Source organism: Cebus imitator, unplaced genomic scaffold (genome assembly GCF_001604975.1).
Source record: "Cebus imitator isolate Cc_AM_T3 unplaced genomic scaffold, Cebus_imitator-1.0 Scaffold68, whole genome shotgun sequence".
In the NCBI taxonomy this organism is placed as follows: domain Eukaryota; kingdom Metazoa; phylum Chordata; class Mammalia; order Primates; family Cebidae; genus Cebus; species Cebus imitator.
In genome coordinates, this window is record NW_016107383.1 from 5,061,565 (window position 1) to 5,084,402 (window position 22,838).

Genomic DNA, 22,838 nt, shown 5'->3' on the forward strand with positions numbered 1-22,838 from the left:
AAAAAAAAAAAAAAAAAAAAAAAAAAAAAAAAAAACCAGACGCTGGAGAGGCTGCAGAGAAAAGGGAATGCTTATACACAGCTGGAGGGAATGTAAATTAATTGAGCCATTATGGAAAGCAGTGTGATGATTTCTCAAAGACCTTAAAACAGAATTATCATTCAGCTTGGCAATCCCATTACTGGGTATATATTCAAAGGCATATAAATTGTTCTACCATAAAGACATGCATATGTATATTAATTGCAACACTATTCGCAATAGCAAAGACATGGAGTCAACCTAAATGTCCATCAGTGGTAGACTGGACAAAGAAAATGTGACATATATATGCCGTAGAATACCATATAGTCATAAAAAAGAATGAGATCATGTTCTTTGCAGCAACATGGATGGAACTGGAGGCCATATCCTAAGCAAACTAACACAGGAACAGAAAACCAAATACTATATCTTCTTAGAAGTGGGAGCTAAACAATGAGAACACATGGATACTAAGAAGGGAACAACAGACCCTGAGGCCTACTTGAAGGTGGAATGTGGGAGAAGGGAGGGGATCAGAAAAAATAACTATTGGGTACTAGGCTTAGTCCCTAAGTGATGAAATAATCTGTGTAACAAACCCCCATGACTTGAATTTACCTACATAACAAATCTGCCCATGTACCCCTAAACGTAAAATAAAAGTTAAAGATGTAATCAAATGAAGATGAGGTCATTCTGGAGTAGGGTCATACTGGGTTATGTAGGTCCTAATCCTGTGGCTCATGTTTGGGAGGGAAATTTGGACACAGAGACAGACGGAAAAAGCCATGTGATGATAGAGGCAGAGATTGGACTGATGTGTCTATAAGCCAGAGAACACAAGGAATTGCCAAAACTACCGGAGCCTAGGAAAAGGAAAGGAAGGTGTATTAATTTGTTTTCATGCTATTGATAAAGACATACCCGAGACTGGGCAATTTACAAAGCAAAGAGATTTAATAGAGAACTCACAGTTCCTCATGGCTGAGGAAGCCTCACAATTATAGCAGAGGCAAGGAGGAGCAAGTCTCATCTTAGGTGGATGGTGGCAGGATAAGAGAACTTGTGCAGGGCAACTCTTGTTTTTTAAAACCATCATATCTCATAAGACCCATTCACTAACATGAGAAGAGCACCAGAAAGACCTGCCCCTATAATTCAATCATTTCCAACTGGGTCCCTCCCACAACACATGGGAATTATGGGAGTTACAAGATGAGATTTGGGTGGGGACACAGACCCAAACCAGATCAGAAGGATACTTCCCTTGTAGCCCTCAGTGAAAGCATGGCCCTGCTAACACTTTGCTTTTGGATATCTAGTCCCCAGAATAGTGAGAGAATATTCTGTTGTTTGAAGCCACTAAGTTTATGGAATTTTGCTATAGCAGCCCTAGGAAATGAATACAGTAGTCATTTGATAATTTGAAGAATTCATGTCTTCCTTTAAAAAAAACAATTGGTAAGGAATATTTGATTGCCCACCATTCTGCAAAACCTCTTTCTTCATGATTCTATGATTATCACTAATTTTGATTTTGTAAGAAGGTCTAAGAAACTTCATAATTTATCCTTCTAGTTCCTACTGTGCAGGAGAATGAGAGAAAAAGCAGCTTCTGAGCCTGGTATAAATTTTGCCTAGGGCAGTCATTGGGTAAATGTGTTTTTTAAATAAAGCAATTTAAACAGGGATTTATGAGCATGTACTCTCCTTCCCACATATGTTATAAGATATACTTCACTGGGTGCAAAGGGCAGATTAAACATATGCTTGAGGTTCCTTCTCCCTCTCCTGGTCCCCAGATATAACATACAGTTCTAGAAAATTAAGGGGTGGGTGGTGTTTCAGTGGTCTGGAAATTATTAGGAAATCCTGAAAAAAGAGAAACCTAGGGCCAAAAGCATAGCTCCAAAAGCATTCCAGATGGAAGAGGACCCATAGTTACTCCAGGCTGGGAAGTGGTAAATAAGATTGTCAAGTAAGGGCCCTGAAGTGCAGATCAGGTGATTGACTAGAGACCCATAGAAGTTCCAATCTAAAGTTTTCACACTCTTTCAACAATCAGTTATGCCAAGCAGTGACCAGTAGAGGCAACTGCTCCACTACCATCTTTGGAGCCAGAGTGCAGTAAACAAATACAGCACTCATAGAAAGGCTCCATGAGAGACTCTCCCATCATGATGTGCCCGTAGTCAAGAATCACCGAAACTTGGGGATATCTAATTTAATGAGGAATATCAATATTAATACAATGAAAACTCCTAAACAAAACCAAGATACTACAAAGTCACTAGAAATGACAAATTAAGACTAACAAAACTTTATAACTAGTAAAGATATGGAGTGACATTATGTCTATAGAAAAGAAACAGATGTAGAGATTGGAAATTCAAAATTTGCCCCTTGAAATTTAAGAATGCATGAGATACTCTGAGTAGCAGAGTAAACATAACAGTTCATTCATTGAAGAGTTGTAAATCGATTTGAGATGTTTTCTGTACTTAGGAAAAGAGAACAATGTGATTGAAAATGTTGAAAAAACCAAAATCCAACAGTTCTAAATAAACCCATTAGAATTCCAGAAGACCATAAAGAGCATGGATGGAAGAAAATATTCAAAGAAACAATAAAACTTATCTTACAGTACTGAGGAAAATAGATTATAAAATTGAAAGTAATGATTGAATGCCAAGCAAGATGAATGAAAAGACCCATATCAAAGCCAAAATGTAGAAACGACTTAAATCTTCATAAACAGGTGAATGGATAAACAAAATATATTCATGTACACTCAATGAAATAGTATTTCTCCATTAAAATGGATGATATACTGAAGCATTCCACATTGTGGATAAACCTTGGAAACCTTATGATAAGTGAAAGAAGCCAGTCACAAAAGGCCATACATATTGAGTGATTCCATGCATATGAAATATCTAAAATCGGTAAATTTATATACACAGAAAGAAAATTGGTGGTTTCCAGGTATGGGATGTGGAAGGAATGGGGACAGGCTTTTCAATGGGCATGGGGTTTTCTTTTAGGGTGTTTAAATGTTTTAAAACTAAATGGAGGGTAAAGTTACACAAATAATATGGTAAATACCACGGAACTGTATACTTTTAAAAGACGAATTTTATGTTTTGTGAATTTCACCTTAACTTTTAAAAAAGAAAAAGCTCGAGGCGAATACTTTGTCTCATCTCTGAGAGATACATTGGAATGTTTGCGGAACTGTTCTGGAGAGTGAAAAAACAAAGAAACCCACACCTAGATATGTTGCAAGTGGGACTTTCTAACTTCACATGTGAAGAGAAAATTCTTGAAATTTCTAGAGAGAAAAGCAGATAACTTACAAAGGAGCAAGAAAGATTGATAACAAGGCTGGGTGCAGTGATTCACATCTGTTACCTCTGAACTTTGAGAGGCTGGGGTGGGCAGATTACTTGAGGCCAGGAGTTTGGAACCAGCCTGGCCAACATGGAAAAACCCTGTCTCTACTGAAACTACAAACATTAGCCGGGTATACTGATACAGGCCTGTAATCCCAGCTACTTGGGAGGCTGAGGCATAAGAATCTCTTTAACTCAGGAGGTGGAAGTTGCTGTGAGCTGAGATCACACCATTGCACGTCAGCCTAGGAGACAGTGTGATACTCTGTCTCAAAAAATAAAAAAGATTGATTACATACTCCTCATTAAAAACGCTGGGTTCAAGAGAACATTTAAGCAATATCTTCAAAGTGCTGAGAATAAAAAGATTTTGAGCCTTGAATTTTATGTCCAGACCAACTATCATTCATGTGAATGTCAGAATAAAGGTAGATATAGGCATTTTTGGACTTAGGATATTTATCACTCAAAAACTTATCTGAAAAGTGTATTAAAGTTGTATTTCACAAAATGTTAAAAAGTCTTAGATATAGTTTATCAAGAGCATGATAAGCAAAGAAACTGATTAAGCTGTTTGATAAGAATAATGGTCTGGTTTCAGCACCAACAGGTAGAGTATGGAAGACATCACTCCTGCCCTTAGAACAAAAAAAGCTGGACAAACTAAAAATCAACACATTTTTGGTTCCACCAGAGAACCAGGTTCTCATGGCAAACCATAACCCCAAAATCTGGAGATAGATGTGCATCCAGAGAGATAGAGCTGAGATCTGTTTACCTGGAACAGAAGCTGCTGGAGCCATAGACTGGTAGAACGCTTAAATGGTAATTTTGATAAGCTGTTGAAGGCTGACTGTGAACTAGCATGAATGAGGAACTACTAGAGACCCCAGTCTTAGGCATTTCCTACAAGTTTGTGGGTTTTGCCTCCAGGAATATTATCAGGTTTTCATCATGAGGATCTGGGAAAGAGCCCCTTAGGGTTCTGGCAGTGGGGAGAGGGGTCAGGGAAAATAAGTATTGAGAAATATGTCCAGCTCCTCTCTATAACAAAGACATAGTCTCCATGTGAAATTCTTTAGCAGAGAGCATTTCTGAAATCTGATCACAGCCAGAAATAGGGAATTCTTCCCACTCTAGTCCCTTCCAGCCTTCTTGTTTCACATAACATGGCGAAAGACATTATCAGTGGGAGTTAGTGCTTCAAAGAAATAGACTGGGAATGAGGCAGCCAGGGAAAGGTGTAGGAAACAAGAGAAATAGTGGCATCACCTGCGAAACATCTGTGATGGTCACTTCCCTGAGTCACAGACAGACTAAAAATCCAAGATCTAATTGAAAGATTATAGAAGGCTCCTTCGTCACCACACCTTGCCATCACACTGACAAGTATAATAACAGTGGATTACAGCTGGAAGAGCTGCATGACAGAGACTCTCTGAGGACTGCCTTAAAAAGCCCCAAGTCAACAGGGGAGACAACAGGAACTCTACAGGATTTAGAAATCTCTGACACCTATAACTACAACAGATATTAAACATAATCTAACTCCTAGTCAGATTAACGTAAATCCTCACACTAAAGGCCTTTTAGCTCAGTGTTTATTACCCAATGCAATATGTCTGGCTTTCAACAGAAAATTATAAGGCATGCCGAAAGGCAAAAACAAAATAAAAACCAACCAAGAAACAAAAACAGTCTGAAGAGACAAGGCAGTTATTAGAACACGACTCAGATATGACGCAGATATAGAATGATCAGGTAAACTATTTAAAATAACTATAATTAATGTGTTAAAGTCACTAATGGAAAAAGAAGACAGGCAAGAACAGATGAGTAATGTAAGCAGAGAGATAGTCTAAGGAGGAATCAAATGGAAATGCTAGAAATCAAAAACAGGGTAACAGGAATGATGAATGCCTTTGATGGGCTCATTAGTAGAGTAGACATACTGAGAACAGGATCAATGAACTTGAACATACATAATAAAAATTTCCTAAACAGAAATGCAAAGAGAACAAAGAATGAACCAAACAGACAAGAATATCTAAACTATGTGATAATATCAAAAGGAGTAACACCTATAGCTGAAATACCAGAAGGAAAGAATGGATAGAAGAGATATTTGCAGTAACTATGCTCAAGTGCTTTCCAAGATTAATTTAGACACCAAATCATAGATTGAGTAAGCTTAAAGAACACCAAGGAGGATTAAAAACAAAAAAGACAGACAAAATACACACACACACACACACACACACACACACACACACACACACACACACCCCTGTCCATAACTTACTCAAACCACAAATACCAAAGACAAAACCTTGAAAGAACAAATCATAGTCTTGAAAATTTTCAGAGTAATAAATGTCATATATAGGTTGAGTATCCCTTGTCCAAAATGCTTGAGACCAGACATGTTTTGGATTTCAAATTTTCAAATATTTTGTTATCATACTTACCAGTTTAACCATCCCAAATCCAAAAATCTGAAATGTTTCAATAAGCATTTCCTTTGAGCATAAGGTTGGTTCTAAAAAAGTTTGGGATTTTGGAGTATTTAACATTTTGGATTTTGAGATTTGGGATCCTCAACCTGTACTGCATACATAGATACTGTGGAACTATAAAGGTAACAACTTGGGGGTTTGAAATAGGGTTTGTAATTTCCAAGTTACTAGAGGAAAAAAGATAGATAAAAAATGAAATCTTCTCAATCAACTGTATTACATCTCTACCAAGGAATCTGAGGTAATTAAAAAGAACAATATAGAATGTATGGTCACCGAGCTCAAAGTATTTTATCTAATATCCAATAAAAACCACATATTTTCATACATATGTATGTGAATATAAATATATTTTAAATGCTGAGAAGAATATACCTTAGGAAGATAAAGGAAATTGAAATGGAAAAGGGAGAAAGACATAATTTTTACTTATATTGTTTGAATATATGTAAACATTCATGTATAGCTGATATAATTTGGAAAGCGATTTCTAAAAACTGCAAGTCTCTAAATAGATTCTGTCTTAATGCTGGAGAAAGGAAAATGGACCTGAACTTTTCATTCATCACTGTAAATGGAAGGACCAAATTAACACACAGTAATATGTAAAATTACAAATTATTTCTCTCCACAAAACCTTCAAATGTCATGTCAGAGGATAGAGCTTCAAAGGGAAATAATTTTTTCCTGGAACACAATTTTTCATTTAAACACCATCTTCATTTTGAAGAGAAAACAAATGGGTGCAATATGACCCTGCTGGCCTTAGCCCCACTCCTGCACCACAAGTGCCATATGAAATCATGAAAAGAACCACATCAAAGCAGATGAGACCACTGAGAACTTCAAGGAAATCATGTCAGCCACGTATGATTTATTTGTGGACCTTTGTTAGGCAAAGCAAGCTGAGAGGCCCAGAGCTAATGGGAAAAGTCATCAAGTTGAAAGTCATCTTTGGAAAGAAGGTGAAGGAGCAGGAATCTAAAAAGTTTGGAAATGCTATCAATTCTATATGCTTAGTGCTCTTTCTTAGAGGGAATTAAAAAAAATAAAACCCCACCATAGTGCTGTTCATTGTACTCAAAGGCAATATTATTCTCACAGTTTGGAAAATCTTTTACTCTTTCATCATTTAAGCCTAAGAAATAGTTTTTAGTTAATTTTTATTTTGACATTATTAATCATATAATAAATACATTATTTGGGGGCATTTTTAATATTTATGGAATTTCATATATATCATTTACAATCTGGAGGTCAGTGTTGTGTAGGTAAGAGCCTGTGCTTAAGGCTATGACATTTGTCAATGAGAATAATATTGCCTTTGAGTACAATGAGCAGCATACATACCTCCCTATGTCTTAGCTACCTCAGCTATAAAAATGAACAAGCACATCATCAATTTGCTGTGAGGATCGAATGAGATACAACAAGGAAATTTCTCACAATCCTCCCTGGTACAAATGAACACTTATGAAGAATATCCATTAAAATCTTCATTTAACCCCAGGAGATAGATTCCCCTTCTAAATATAAAGTCGCTGAAACCTAGAGAGGGAAAGTAATTGGTTGAAGTTTGCAAATGGAGGCTAGAAGCAGTAGAGACAGAACATAAACCAGTGGAGCCTGGCTCCCAAACCCCTGATCTATGCACTTACTGTAATACATAGTTTTGAAAAATGTTTGTACCTTTATCTTTTGCTCTTCTACTTGAACGTAAACTCTGGGAAGGCAGAGGCAACTGTATCTTCCACTTCTAGATTTTCTTCTGAGGCCCAATTCAGTAGCCAATGTTGCCGAAGGAAAAATTTTGCATTAATAAAGCACTTAGGAAACAACTGCTGAGAATTATGACCAGGTACTGAGATAAATTACATTTACATTCAATCCTTACTAAAACAAATTTCAAGAGATCGGCATTATTATTTTTTTAAAAAAAATCTGTAAAACTTAGCTTTACAGATGTTTTATAGTTGTTGCCTAGAGGACAAGTCTTTCCTTCCTTGGACTATATGTTCTTCTTGTGGGAGGCACATGGTAATTGACAGCATGATTTTGAAGCTAGAGTTGATGAGAAATTTGGTTGTGCCACTTACATAAGAGTGTGATTTTTGAGTCATTAAACTTCTCCTAGCCTCATTTGTAAAATGCGAATAGGAAATACAGCCGAAATCAATTAATAATTATGGTAAATGAGGAAATACATGTAAAGCTTTATATTGGAATCACACTAGTCTATAAATATTAGTGTTCACTATTTTTATTAATATTTTTAATATGAGTTTCAATAGAGCCAGTTGAAGTGAAAGATCTTTTTTAAAATTTTAACCTGTCAATGTGCCCTTCAGTATGAGAAACATCCTCTCTTCAATGGATAAGCTTTAGGGATCATTTATACAGGTAATTGAATCAGTTTAAACAACTCCTCTAGACAGTGCCTGTCCAAAATAATCATTGTTTCAGTAAAGCAGTTGGCAGGACATGGTAGAAGATATTTTTAAAATACTACTTCCTAACAGAAGTGTTGCCTATAAGTTTACAGGAATAGGAAGCTTGTGATGGGCAGATAGAAATCTGTATGAAACAAATATTACTTCTCAAGCTAAAGAACTGGACCTTAAAAAGCACAGTGAAGTCATACATATTGAGATTTTATCATCATTTGGTGATTGTACCTCAGAAGTTCAAAATCCCTGGGTGAAGAAAACACCACACATATTTTTATCTCATTCTAACTTTAGAAACTGTGACAAACTACCCTTTAACTAGAAAGATCATTAAATTGGATGTGCTGGTTATTATAATCAAATAGTATTTATCAAATATCCCAAATTTATTAAAAGCTAGAATGTTCACATAAAACATTATACTATAAACAATATACATAATACTAAGCTTTCTGTGTGTAAAATGTTTAATTATTTTGGAAGCACTGTAGGTTTTTAGAGTGCCCCAGTGTTATCATTATAAACCTTAATTGTTATGATAACATAAATTTAAGCATGAAAGTAAGGAATATCTTCTCACGGAGAAACAGTAGCTCTACAATGGAATGGGCCATGGTGGAATTTTGTGGGTTCCCTTTGCAGGGAGGTTTAAACAAAAGCTGTAGAATTGCTTGCCTAAAAGGTTGCAAAACAGATGCTGGTATAAGATGAGGAGTACTAGAATTGTTTATAAGAGCTGGTTACATTAGCTTCCTAGGGGTTCTGTAACAAAGTACCACAGATTGGGTGGCTTAAACAACAGATATTTATTTTCTCATGGTTCTGGAGGCTGGAAGTACAAGGTCAAGATATCAGCAGGATTGACTTTCCCCAAGGCCTTTCTCTTTGGCTTGTACATAGATATCTTTTCTGTTTTCTCACATGATCTTTCTTCTGTGTTTTTCCTCTTGTTGCCCCGGCTTGAGCACAAAGGCACAATCTGTGTTCACTGCAACCTCTACCTCCAGGGTTCAAGTGATTCTCCTGTCTCAGCCTCCCAAGTAGCTAGGACTACAGGCGTGCACTAGCATGCCTGGCTAATTTTTGTATTTTTAGTAGAGAAGGGTTTTCTTCATGTTGGCCAGGCTGGTCTGAAACTCCTGACCTCAGGAAATCTACCCACTTCAGCCTCCCGAAGTGCTGGGATTATAGGCGGGAGCCACCATACCTGGCCATGGTCTTTCTTCTATGTATGTCTGTGTCCTAATCTCCTCTTCTTATAAAGACACCAGTCATATTAAATGAAGGTGCACATTAGTGATCTCATGTAACCTTAAATACCTATTTAAAAACCCTATCACCAAATATAGCCAAATTCTGAGATACTAGGGGTTGGGACTTCAACATATGAATTTTGGAGAACTTAATTTAGCCTATAACAGGGGTTTATTGGAGAAGCACTGGGGCCCTGGTAAAAGACTAAGAATTCTTCAGCTTCACTACTGAATATTGATTTAGTAGGCCAAGGGAGTTGCATTTTTAATGTGTCTAATAGCTACGACTTGCTTTTAGCCAGTGTCAGGTGATCATCATCTTAAGCTAGCCCAATCAAAATAGAGAACGTATTGGCCCATACAACTGAACATTTCAAGAATAGGATTTTAGGGGTACCTTGATTAAGGTCTGAGTAACACTACAACAGCGTGGATTCTCTTTTTACATTCCTCCCATCTGCCTTCTCAGTGTTGCCTCCATTTTTCCATATCCTTGTGGCTGGAAGACGGCTTAACCTAGCCCATATGTTTACACAGGTTCAGATTTAGTGGAGGTGGAGGCAGATCATTTAATATTTTACCTGTGACGTGGCAAGATAGCTCTTAAATGGCAAAAAGGGATCTTAAGTGGCAAAACAAATGAGGGATAAGTGAATTTCTGCGCTGTTGAACCTGAAAGAGCCAATTTACATATACATATACATAAATATACATATATAAAATATACAATTATACAAAGGTATATTTCAAAGTTTATTTTAGTAATAGATATATAATACTAATAGTGTTCCCTTAGTGCTATGTGTTAGCCATTAGCTTGAATACTTCACATGTATATTTAATAGTCACATTAGGTGCAGTTATGATCACCATTGTTCAGACAGTGAAACAGCATCTGCCAGAGGCTATATCCTTTGCCCCAGGTAGATCAGTGAGAGCCATGAGCAGGCAGAACTGGGATTCGAGTCTTTGTCTTTGGAGTCCTTATTGGCTAATGCCGCTTTTTGCTCCCTCCTTGACACAGACACAGAGAGTATCAGAGTTATCCATCTCTAGCAGAGCTGAACTCACTCAAATTTTAGTAGTTTTGATATGACAGTAATGCTGGGGATGAAATAAAAGTTATGATATTTTAATTGTGCACATATACTAGAAAGATCCACTGATCTCACTTTAGTTTGAAAAGTTGTTTTCCAAATTCAATATACATGAGTTAATTTTATCTCACAGCACTGACAAAGGGACTCTTGACAAGGTTGCTATTAATACTAGGGACCAGTTAATTCAATTCAATGTAGGCAAAAGGGGAAAAAAAGGAGTCAAATAATGCTGCTTTGGTCCTGCCTGAAGCTATGAGTCTTATCCAATGATTAAATCACTTTACAACCGCACCAATCAGCAAACTTAGAAGCTTCACATAAATACTACCCAGCCAGTATTCACTGTGTATTGTCTTTATTCGATAAAGTAAATTTTGTTCACTGTTGGATTGCAACAGAGGTGTAGGTATTTCCCTGGAATTTGAACAGCGTGCTTTGTCCTATTGCTAAGAAGTGCATATAAGTGCCCGAGCCAGTTTAGTGGTCTTTACCAAAAATAGCTTGGCCTTTTGACTCACCCAGGCTGCCAGTAAACTCTGTATTTTTTTCCCTCTCTCCACAGATATGCTAAATCTGGTAACATCACGTCAGTGCATTCCGAATTGGATGCAACACTGAATTTGTTTTAGTTTGGAAATCCTTCTTATCAGTTCATATGTTGAAACAGAATATTGGGGCAGGAAGGGTCTGGCAGATTATTTGGCGCAGACTCATAGACTTATAGATAACAAAACGGAACACCAGAGATGTTAAGTGACCCACACAAGACCACATTGCTGGTAAGTGACAGGCCCAAAATAACTCTGGGCTTCTGGTGCATGAAACAATTTGTTTCCTACTGGAGTCTTAGTAGGAGGTTTCATGGGTGGGATATAGCCCATCCTTTAAAAAATAGTCTGGTAGAGTAACACAAGGTATGACCCCTAGATGCTACTGTATTTAGGGAATTTTCACACTGCTATGGAGTGTTATAGCAAGAAGGAATATTTAAGAATCAAATGATACAAAAGCCAGGAAAGCAAACAGAAATTTTAATGATCAGACTTGATATGGGTGACTTTCTTTCATTTCTTTCATTCTGCTTTTTTTTTTTTAATTGTGGTAAGAATATTTAACATGAGCTGTGCCCCTTGAATAAGTTTTTAGATGCACAATACAGTATTGTTGACTACAGGTACAAAGCGGCACAGTTTCTAGAACTTATTCATCTTGCATTATTGAAACTTTGCACCTGCTGAACAGCAACTTCCCAGTCCCCTCTCCCAAAACCGCTGGCAACCAACATTCCACTCTGTGCTTAATTTGACTGTTTTAGATAACTCACATAAAAAAAGATCATGCTGTATTTGTCCTTCTGTTTGGCTTATTTCAGTTAGTGTAGTGTCCTCAGGGGTCATCCATGTTGTTACATATGGTAGAGTTTGCTTCTTTGGCTAAGGCTGAATAGTATTCCACTGTGTGTACATACAACATTTATTCACACAACCATTATAGATATTTCTTGGCTATTGTAAATAATACTGCAATAAACATGGGACTGCACATATCACTTTGAGATCCTGATTTAAATTATTTTGGATAAATACTTAGAAGTAGGATTGTTGGATCATGTGATAGTTCTAGTTTTAATTTTTTGAGAAACCCTCATTCTGCTTTTTATAGTGGCTACATCATTTTTATTCTTACCAACAGCATGTAAGAATTCCAATTTCTCTACATCTTTGCCAACGCTTGTCTTTTTTTTAATGGCTATTCTAAAAGGTGTGAGTGACATTTCATTGTGGTTTTGATTATATTTATTTGATTATTAGTGATGTTGAGCATCTTTGCATGTACCTGTTGGTCATTTGTATGCTTTCTGTGCTAGTCTGTTTGTGTTACCATAACTAAATACTTGAAACTGGGTAATTTATGACAAAAGAGGTTTAATTGGCTCATGGTTGGCCAGGCTATTACAGAAAACATGGCACAAACATCTGCTCAGCTCCTAGTAAGGCCTCAGGGAGCTTTGATTCATGGTAGAAGGCAAAACAGGAGCGAGTGTGTCATGACAAGAGCAAGATGGAGCAAGGGTTGGGGGAGGTACCACATTCTAAAGCAATCAGCTGCCATATGAACTATCAGAGTGAGAACTCATTACCACAGGGATGGCATCAAGCCATTCATGCAGGATGTGCCCCCATGACAAATGCATTTTCCCAGGCCTACCTCCCACATTGGAGATCACATTTCAGCATGAGATTGGAAAAGGACATACATCCAAACTGTATCACCTTCTTTGGAGATATTTCTATTTAAATCCTCTGCCCATTGTAAAATCAGATTGTTGTTTTCATCAGGTTTTGTTTTGTTTTGCTATTGAGTCATGTGAGTTCCTTATATACATTTATAATAACCTCTTACCAAATATATGGTTTACAAATATTTTCTGCAATAACATAGGTTGTAGTTTCACCCTGTTGACTTGTTTCCTTCCCTGTGCAGAGGTTGTTTAGTTTGATGTGGTTCTACTTGTCTGTTTTTGCTTTCGTTACCTGTGCTTTTGATTTCATATCCAATACATCATTACCAAGACCAATATTTTGAAGCTTTTCCCCTGTGGTTTTTCCTAGGAGTTCTAAAGTTTCATAACTTACATTTACGTCTTTAATTCATTTTGAATTGATTTTTATTCACAAAACCTTAATAAGCACTTTAATCCTCAGGCTGGCCCTTGAATTAGACTTTACTGTCCTAATGTTTAGATGAGAAACAGATTCAAAGTATTAATGCCTCAAGTGGCATGGCAAAATCATGATGAAAACAGAGTCCAGACCCAGCTGTAACTGATTCTGAAGGCTACTCTCCACTCATTGCCTTATAAAGAAATCTCTTTGTAGGCTGGTCTTTTGCTCTATTTTTTCTCCATTATTGGTTGTGTTTAATAACTGGTGAGTGTTTGGGTGTTTTCTGCATTACTAGGAATGCACAAGAGTTAAATGGCTGTGTTTCATGGCATGTAAAGTTATATACAGTAGATTAAACATGCGCCTGGAGCTTCTCGGTTAGAGGGATGTTAAGGGAAATGTTTTAGATAGCAATAAAATAAAGGTATTGGTGTTAACAAGTGGAAAAAGCCTGTTCTATTTCATATAAAGAAATACACTAATCTTGTACTCCAGTAAGGCGGCAGCATTGAAAAATAGCACTGGAATGTTCAACATATTATCAGTCACGACCTTGGTTTCAAGCACAAGTTTACCAAATGCAAGTGATGTGATTTTGAACAGTAAATTAACCTCAGTATTTTTGTCTATTCAAAAAAATTATATTCTTTCCACTACTTCACAAGGTTGACTTAAAAATGAAATGAGAAAAAAATATAAAGATTTTTATATCCCTATAAAATGGTGTGGATTTAGAAGAAATAAGTTACATTTGCCTTTTATCCATGACATATTTCCCAGAGAGAGTAAACATTTCAATTATTCCCAGTGTGGATAAACTTAAACTCTATGTATATATTTAATAGGAAACATTCATTCTAAGTTTTTCTTCAATTGGCCCTATTCCTATCTAAAGTTGGGGAAATACAGTGACTTTGGACATGTACGGTAGAGGATGAAACCATCACCTTGACCAAATAAAAAGCATAATCACTTAGGCATTGTACTGAGATGGCTCATGAATAGAAGTTCATAAAAGGCCAAGTGATTTTTATCATCTTGTGCATGTGATCTTATGGTAAAAATTTAAGAACTTGGATATGCTTGACTTGATTGCATCATTCTAAATAATAGCCCATCCTTATTACAATTGATATTTTTATTGTGTTAGCATTTATTGGATGCCCCCTGTTCACCAGGCACTGTGCTAAGCACTTTTTGGATATTATCACCTAATTTTCATAAAAACCCCAGGCACAAAGTAATAGTACCAACAGAGATATAAATAAGTGTGTCCAAGGTCACACAGTATGTTATACACAAGGTATAGCTAACACTATAAAAAAGTCACATTTATTATAAATTTATTTATTTTTTATGATTAATTACTCATTACTAGGAAGAATGGTGTGGGACTGGCATTTGGAGCTATTAAAAATAAATAAAATGGCCTTAGGAAAAGAGAAGCTAGTGAATGGGAAATGGCTGAAGATTGAGCCCTAGGATTTCCTAGAGTTACAGGGCTGATAAAGAAGAGCCAGCAAAGGAGACTGGGAAAGAGTTTTCCTCAAGTTGGAAGAAAAAAGCAAATAAACATGATCTGAAAAGCCTAGAAAACGAAGTTATTTGAGAGAAGGAAGTGGTCAGATTTGTTGAATCCTACTGATATTTTGAGCAAGGTAGGACAGAAAATTGATCATTTGCTTTGAGAAGATATAAAATTTTGGTGATGCTGATAAAAGTAATTTCAGTTAACAACAGTTCAATTACAGTGAGGTTAGAGCAGAATAGAATGCTAGGAAGTGGAAGCAATGAATATAGAAAATTCCTTAAAGAGTTCTGTTGTAAAGAGAGAAGATATTGAAATGATAACTGAAGAGGCATGGGATATTTTTAAATGATGGGTGATATGAAGGTATATTTGTGTGCAAATAGAAATGATCTCATGAAGAGGAAGAAAATAATGTTGCAAAAAAGAAAGAGCATAGTGCTGATCTCCTAAAGTAGCAGTGGAGAGGATGGCCTTACATGAGAGCCGGACACCTATTCCATTATAACACAGTGAGAAAGGCAGAGTGTGCAGCTGCAGATGAAAGGAGGAGCCAGCATAAAAGATGAGAAGATGAGATCGTTCTCCCCGATTATATTTATTTTCCTCAGAACTATCTTGCAATGTTTTCAGCTGAGAGTGAGGGTGAGGGGGAAGAAAAACATCAGAAAGGGGATATTCAGTAGAGAATGGGGAAATGAGTTTCCTAGAGAAGTGTGGCAGGATTACATAGCATTGTGGAGTGCCGATTTGAGACTTGTGGTCTTGAGTTTGGAATGAAGTGCCCATCAGCACAGTTGTGTGCTTTTTTTCCCTAGCATCCTGGAGCCTCTCAGATACAGGCACAGAGCAAGCACATAGAGGAGCTTAATCAGGCTTGAATATCACCAGGCAATAATGGCAAAGTGAGGGGGGAGAGAAGTAGAGTTAAGAGTGCTTGCAAGGCAGTGATTACATATGTGAGCATGGATTCTAAGCAGGAAAAGGAGCACAATAAAGATGTGAAAGGGTGATGAATATTCAAAGAAAAGAAAAGTGATAGGAAAAGGGAATGAAGGTCAGGAAATTGCTTAATTGTAACTATTAAGAGTTCATAAACTGGAATAATCTGATATTTTTTAAATGGCCCAGTTATGAGGAAGAACAAGTTTCATACACGTGGGTGATTGAGACAAAGTAGGGGAAAAGAAGTCAAGGAACTTGGAGGCAAAGGTACTTGACAGGTGAAAATATAGAGTCCACTGAGGATGATTACAGGAAATATGGTAGAGAGGAAGACAGTGGACCTGATGAAGTCAACCACAAATTCAGAGGCAGTGATGGGACCACAATCAGTTCATATGAAATTCACACTGTATAAAAGGTATTAATAAAAGGGCAGAGGAGTTATGGTCTGAACATTACTGGGATGATCAGTAAAATCCTGCTCCTTCTGCAACCTTTTCATGTGAGTGAGCTTCCAGGATACAGAGGGCCTAGGGAAGAATCGGAACTCAAGTCAGAATATACGGGAGGAATTAGGTGATGATGTTGAGGATGTTAAAATTGCATTTTGAATTTTAATGTCGTAGTGGAAAAACGTGAGAAGGAGATCAGGAGGGGAAGATTGAAAGAAGAGAAAGAAAATATAAACTATGAAGATGGTCCAGTAAGGAGAATAAAAACAAAAGGCTGGTGTTTCGGCTGGTGATCAAGAAAATGGTATTCAGAAGCAAGGTAGGTTAAATTTTGCCTAGATGCTAAATAAATTGGAGGAGGGAGAGAGAGAGAAAGAGAAGCTTCATGATTTAGCTACTGCCTAGCAAGAAAGCCTGGCTCTGGCCATAAGTGTCACGTGGGAAGGGAAGCCAGTAGTGATGTAAGGTAATGGGCCAAGCACCACGATGCAACACAGCCACAGCAATGAAGTGGTAACTATAGTAGAGTTATAAAAAGCATGCTTGGCCGGGCACGGTGGCTCATACCTGTAATCCCAGCACTTGGGAGGCCGAGGCAAGCGGATAGAGGTCAGGAGTTCGAGACCAGGCTGACCAACATGGAGAAACCCTGTCTCCACAAAATATACAAAAAGTATCTGGGTGTGGTGGTATATGCCTGTAATCTCAGCTACTCAAGAAGCTAAGACAGGAGAATCCCTTGAACCCGAGAGGCGAAGATTGCAGTGAGCCGAGATCATGCCATTGCACCCTAGCCTGGGCAACAAGAGTGAAACTCTGTTTCAAAATTAGAAAAAGGATGCTCGATAAAAACTTGGTAATTGGACAGTGCTACTTGATAAGTAGGACCTCCAAGGCTTGTGGATTCATTGAATTCCCCTGACATCAAATCTGGTTCTCTATTCCACTTTTACCAGACACCAGCCAAAACAGCAAAAAACAAACGGTAATTCTAAAAGTAAAAGTTATTATTTTGCATTATATTGTAGGTATTTGTTTATAAATTTGAAAAATAAATCAGAGAGAACCACTTTTATCTTTAAAAACAGAAATTTAGAAAGAAGAGTCTGTAATTCCTCTATAGTCTTAAAGTTTACAATTTACAATGTATGACACCACACACAGCCTGACTAGATGAGCTTTAGCAGTCAAAAATAAAAAGCATATTCAATTTGTCAATTACTTACATGTTAGAATTTCATCCCCCATTCACAAATATGACCTTAGTTCTGTTTCTATGTGTCTTACAAATGGAGGCTCATCATGAAATTGGGCTTATATTTAAGAAATATAAATGGCCTAGAAAACAATATGTCTAGTTCGTCCTTCGTAAACATCAATACTCAGAATTACATATTTGCTATAATTGTATGTGTGCATGTGTGTAAGTTTTAGTGTATACCTTTGTATAATTTATGAGTTATATATTGTTATTTCTATGGATAACTTTTATTTAAAATCAGCTTCAAAAATTTAGTAGAAGAATATTTAGAAAATAATATTACTAATAAAACATCAAAAATGTTGTAGTGTATCTTCTTGAAATGTTTTCATCACACTAATATCTAAACATTCCCTAATGAAATATATAAAACCACATTTGGATTATTAAAAGATAGTTTTCATTTTACTAGGAGAAACTTTAAGGATTTTAAATTCTGTGAATAAATGAATTATTCTTCCATTAAGGTATTAAATTATATTTGCTCTCAAAAGAAATTGAACAACTCTGGATTGGGGACCATGACCCAACTGTTAAAACATATTACAACCAATTACTTAATGGACTAGAGTAAGTAGGATAATCTAGATCAAATTTTCTGGATGACAGCTTTTCATTTACAATCCTTGACTGTTCTGTTCCAATGACTAAATGCCTTGTAGTCACTACAAGTTCGTATCTGGTCAATTAAATTGTTTTAAAAAAGAATCTAATTAGAAGGATAAGTGGGGTTTACCCAGGCTAGCTAGAAAACAGAGGATTGCATAGTTCTTGGAGAAAGCTTTGCTAAAATTGGTGACCAAAAAGTATTAGCTGGATCGCATGGAGATTGTCCGTTAGATTGGAAATTCAAAGAAAGACGGATAGGTCAATCCTGAAGAAGTATATCTCATGAGTGTGGGCATGTATCACTGAAGACAGCTGGGAACATCGTTTCAAATCTTGGCCTTTTGAAATACCTAAACTTGACTTTATTCCCTACTCTGTCTCTTAGTAACTGAGTAACCTTGAAAAAATTAGGGTAGGAAAATTCTTTACATAATTACATTTAAGTTTTTTTCTCCATTGGCTTAGTTCTAACTGAATTTGCACTTTAGAAAGAGAAATATTCTGGCTGAATATCATAACTAGTTTTGCAATGCATGGGGAAATGTTTAGGAACTGAAATGTTTGGGTAAATATTTAGGAAAAACTCTTTGTGTGACCAATTTTTAAAAACGTGACAGTTATAAGGGAGACATATCTTTTCTTGACTATGTTTTTCAACTACTTTTCATATATCTTTTATGTCAGAGACATTTAAGGGTATACTCAATAAGAAAGCTGTATTTCAGTCTGACTTGAAGATGCAATGTCAGGAACTGTGTAGATGGAAATTGCCGGCAAAATGAAGTATACTTTATACCAAGTTCTAGTTTGCTTGTTTTTAGGCTCTGCTGAAACTATTGGTTTGGCCCCCAAATGGCATGATTGTTTAGGAAAGGTAAGAAGAGGTACATCTCTTTTTGCTGTGGTCTTGAAACGTGAACACTTTCTGATGTCATCTTTACAAAATGATTTCAGCATAAACAGAAGGCTGTGGTGAACATCACTAAGGTGCAGGTAGAAGAAAACTTATGTAAAGTTGGGTGGCTCAAGCATTTGATTGGCATGGGGCTCAGAGGGTGAATTAATGGGATGGGCCCCTTTTAGAAGGATGATTGGAAAACAGAGTGGAATTATGAAAGGATCACAAGCTTCATAGTTAGAGAGATCTTTTTGATCTTGGTTGCATCACTTAACCCATATCCTTATCTCTAAAACTGGAATAATTATACCCAGCAGGTTGCCCAGATTCTCTATGATTTTTATACCTTCCTACACATGGAAAAGTCTAATATTTGCTTTGCACATTGAAACAAATTGATAAGGTCAGAGGAAACTAGTTTGGGTCCCCCAACTATGCTAAATTGCGTAGCCTTCTTGAAGCAATCAATATCTCAGTGTGTTTATACCTAGAAGGACCATACAGTTTATTAAACAGACATAGACACCTGTGAAAGAGAAACTGGGACTAGAAATAATAACCAGAGGACTGACTGGGAAAACCAGGACATATGCTTAACCTAACTGTAATCCATCTGGAACAAGTAGCATACTTTTGGAGAAGCTCTAGGCTCAACCAATGCTTTTCACAGTAAGCAATCAAAATTGGTAGCTATTGTTATTTACAGAAAAAATCTAAATGTGGAGACCTGCTGTGACCCATGGGTAAATAGTTTCCTCCAAATTAGTTATTGCTAGTTCAGCATGGATGCCAACCTTTCATTCCAGGTATTCCAACTATCAGATCAAAGGGAAAAAACAACCCAACAACAGTGATCCTAGGAGTCACACATCATTATTTCTGGTGTCAAAGACTTGTGTTACTTCACTTTCAATCTTCTCTTCCCTAAGCTGCTGAGAGCTGCCCTTGAGAGAAGTCTGTGATTCAGGAACAATCTTCCCAAGGCCACCGTTTATTTTTCTCTCCTCTTAATGGTTATACGCTATTAATTCCCACTGTACCCAGCCCAGGTCTCTCCCTTGAAATCCACATTGATATTCTCAATTCTTGCTTGATACGTTCAAGCAATGTATTTGGACAACCCATCTTAAAATTCTACATAGCCAAGTGAGCTTTGTATATCTCATGCTTCACCCAAACCAGGCAACATTTTTCTAATCTGTGTTTCTAACTTGTATTAAGCCACCCAACTGCTCAACTAGGAGTAATCCTAGATTCCTCTATTTCTTACACTTTTGTTTTCAAACTCAAACCCAGACCATTGACTCTTCCTCCAAAATAGCTTTCAAGAGATTATTCTCTGTATGTTTCTACTGCCTGGATGTTTCCTATCATCATCTCTCACCTCTTTACTAAAGATAGTCCTATTTATTAGTATTTATACTACCAGTTCTAGTATCTTTTACTGCCTAGAAACTTATCATTCTAACAGGCAGGTATGATCATGTTATTTCCATGCTCAAAATCCGTCAATGACATCTGTTAATGGATAAAATCTAAAATATTTTTCATCACATAAAAAGATCCTGAGGTTCAGGTCTTTTGAGTATCAAGCTTAATTTCACTCAATTCCTTTTCACATTATACAGTATTACTGTCTCTATTATGTCACATCTTCTCAAACTTTTGAAAGAGAAATTGGGAATAGAAATAACAACCCTAGGATTTACTGAGCAAACCACAATATATACTCAACCTAACTATAAGCCATTGAGAGCAGGAATAAAACTCTTATTTTAATCACAGTCACATTGCCATGACCAGTTCTGTATTGAATTTGACAAGCTTCACTCAGGTGTATTCTGAAAATGCCTCATCTTGTCCTCAAGGTACATTTGTTGTTGTGTTTTTTTCCTCCAGGGCTTCTCTGTCATCAAAGCATGGGACACTCTGAGGAAGCCTCTCACTATCACCAGTGGGAAGCCTGAAATTTTGGGGCATTCACATGCATGGAAACACCTTTCATGTGTGGGAGATAGCTCAGAGACCGATAGCTCAGAGATGTTTTATGAACCTTCACTGCAGGTCGTGTAGTGTTGAACACTTTTCCACTGTACTAATGGCCTACTCAGCTACTCAGATTTATATATTTTCTTCCTTTTTTTTTTTAACTCCCTTTTTCCGTCATTCTTGATCCACGTGATTACTTCTCAAATAAATTACCCTTATGTAATCCTTGACTAAGGCTCAATTTTCAAAGAAATGTGAAAGACCGTAATTATTAACGAGTGTTCCTATAAAACAGATCCCTGTGATGGGATTTTAAGGCTGAATTACTTATAGAAAGGGATAAAACTTTTATCACTTGTGGAAAGTCAGTGGTGATATTCTTTGACATGCAGTAACATATAGTTATAAAGGCTGTCACATGAGGTGGATTGTGACAAGATGCAGGTAAAAGGAAGGTTGAGTTATGTAACGTAGTTATGTAGCTCAAGCATTTTATTGGCATGGGGATCTCTTAATCATAAAGATTCCTATTCATATCACAGCTCTGTCCACTAGGAGGATTTTCCTCACCATTCTCACTTAGGAATATCCTCCCTGGGTCTGTGGTATGACAGCAGTGCTTTTAAAACTATCATCAGTATTCTATGTGAATACTAAAATATTCATTAATGTGACAGTGCCCTGAATCTTTGTGGAGTTCATCTTCTACCCTCTGTCTCTGACTCAGATGTCTCTTACTTGGTATTTATATTTCTGGCTACTTAATGCTCACAGGGTCCCGATACACAGAAGGGAATGTTGTGACGCATCAGACTAATGGCAGAAGTGGACCTGGGTAGTATGAGAATTGGAAGTATTGGAAACTTCAAGTTTTCTTGCTTCACTTATGAGACACATATCATAAACCAACCAATTTTCCATATGCTTTAAGCTCAAGCATCAGTTGTCTCTTTCAGGGATCAACTTAATAATGCAATCTTGTATTGGCTTACCTTCCTTTCCTGTTTCATTTTCCCCTGTTCATCTCTTCTGCTTTCTGAAATCACTTTCTAAATAAACTATCTTCACTGTAACTTTGTTCCCGAAACTGTTTTGTAGGGAACACTCACAAAGAATCCACTTTAAATACCATTACCAAAATACTTACAGCATTTCACAAAGGGGATAACACATGGTATGGGCCCAAAAACTATTGGCATAATTAGTATTGATCTCTGTAAATGCTATGCTCTTTCTGGATGCTGGGCTCTGTCTGCATCTTTGCCCAGGATTTTCATCTGTCCCAAATGCCTCTATCCAGATATTCCCTGGATATTTCTACTGCCTGGGTGTTGCCTATCATCATCTTTATCTATTTCTTTATCTCCATCAGATATATACCTGTATAACTGCTACTCATTTATCAACTAATTTGCATCTCCACTGGGAAAATTCTCCTTAGTTCTTGTAGGAAATATAATGTAATTTGTTTACCAAAAAAAACCTTGATTTCTAGAAATATTGCAAGAGAACATTTTCTAATCATGATTTTGTGTAACTAGGTCAATATGACTGAGTTCTAGCCTGGGAAATGTAGGCAAGGTGATATAAACAATGTATAAAACCCTAGTCATAAAACTATATGCAGGAATTTCCATTCCTCCTCTAGTTATACCTATGCAAGCTGGAAGTAGAGGACTCGAAGATGACAAAACTATAACCTGGAAACAGCTGTTTACTGATTCACGACTTGGAAAACAGTTTCCTAGAAATATCACC

General features: G+C 36.8%; 1 long non-coding RNA gene across 1 annotated transcript in view; it reads left to right on the forward strand.

Annotated features, from left to right (window-relative positions):
* Positions 1-21,049, forward strand: part of LOC119471640 — a 248,972-nt gene extending 227,923 nt beyond the window's left edge. Inside the window, exon 3 of the long non-coding RNA XR_005200701.1 lies at positions 20,991-21,049. This is a non-coding gene — a long non-coding RNA (uncharacterized LOC119471640). The remainder of the gene's footprint in view (positions 1-20,990) is intronic.
* The last annotated feature ends 1,789 nt before the right edge of the window (positions 21,050-22,838 follow it).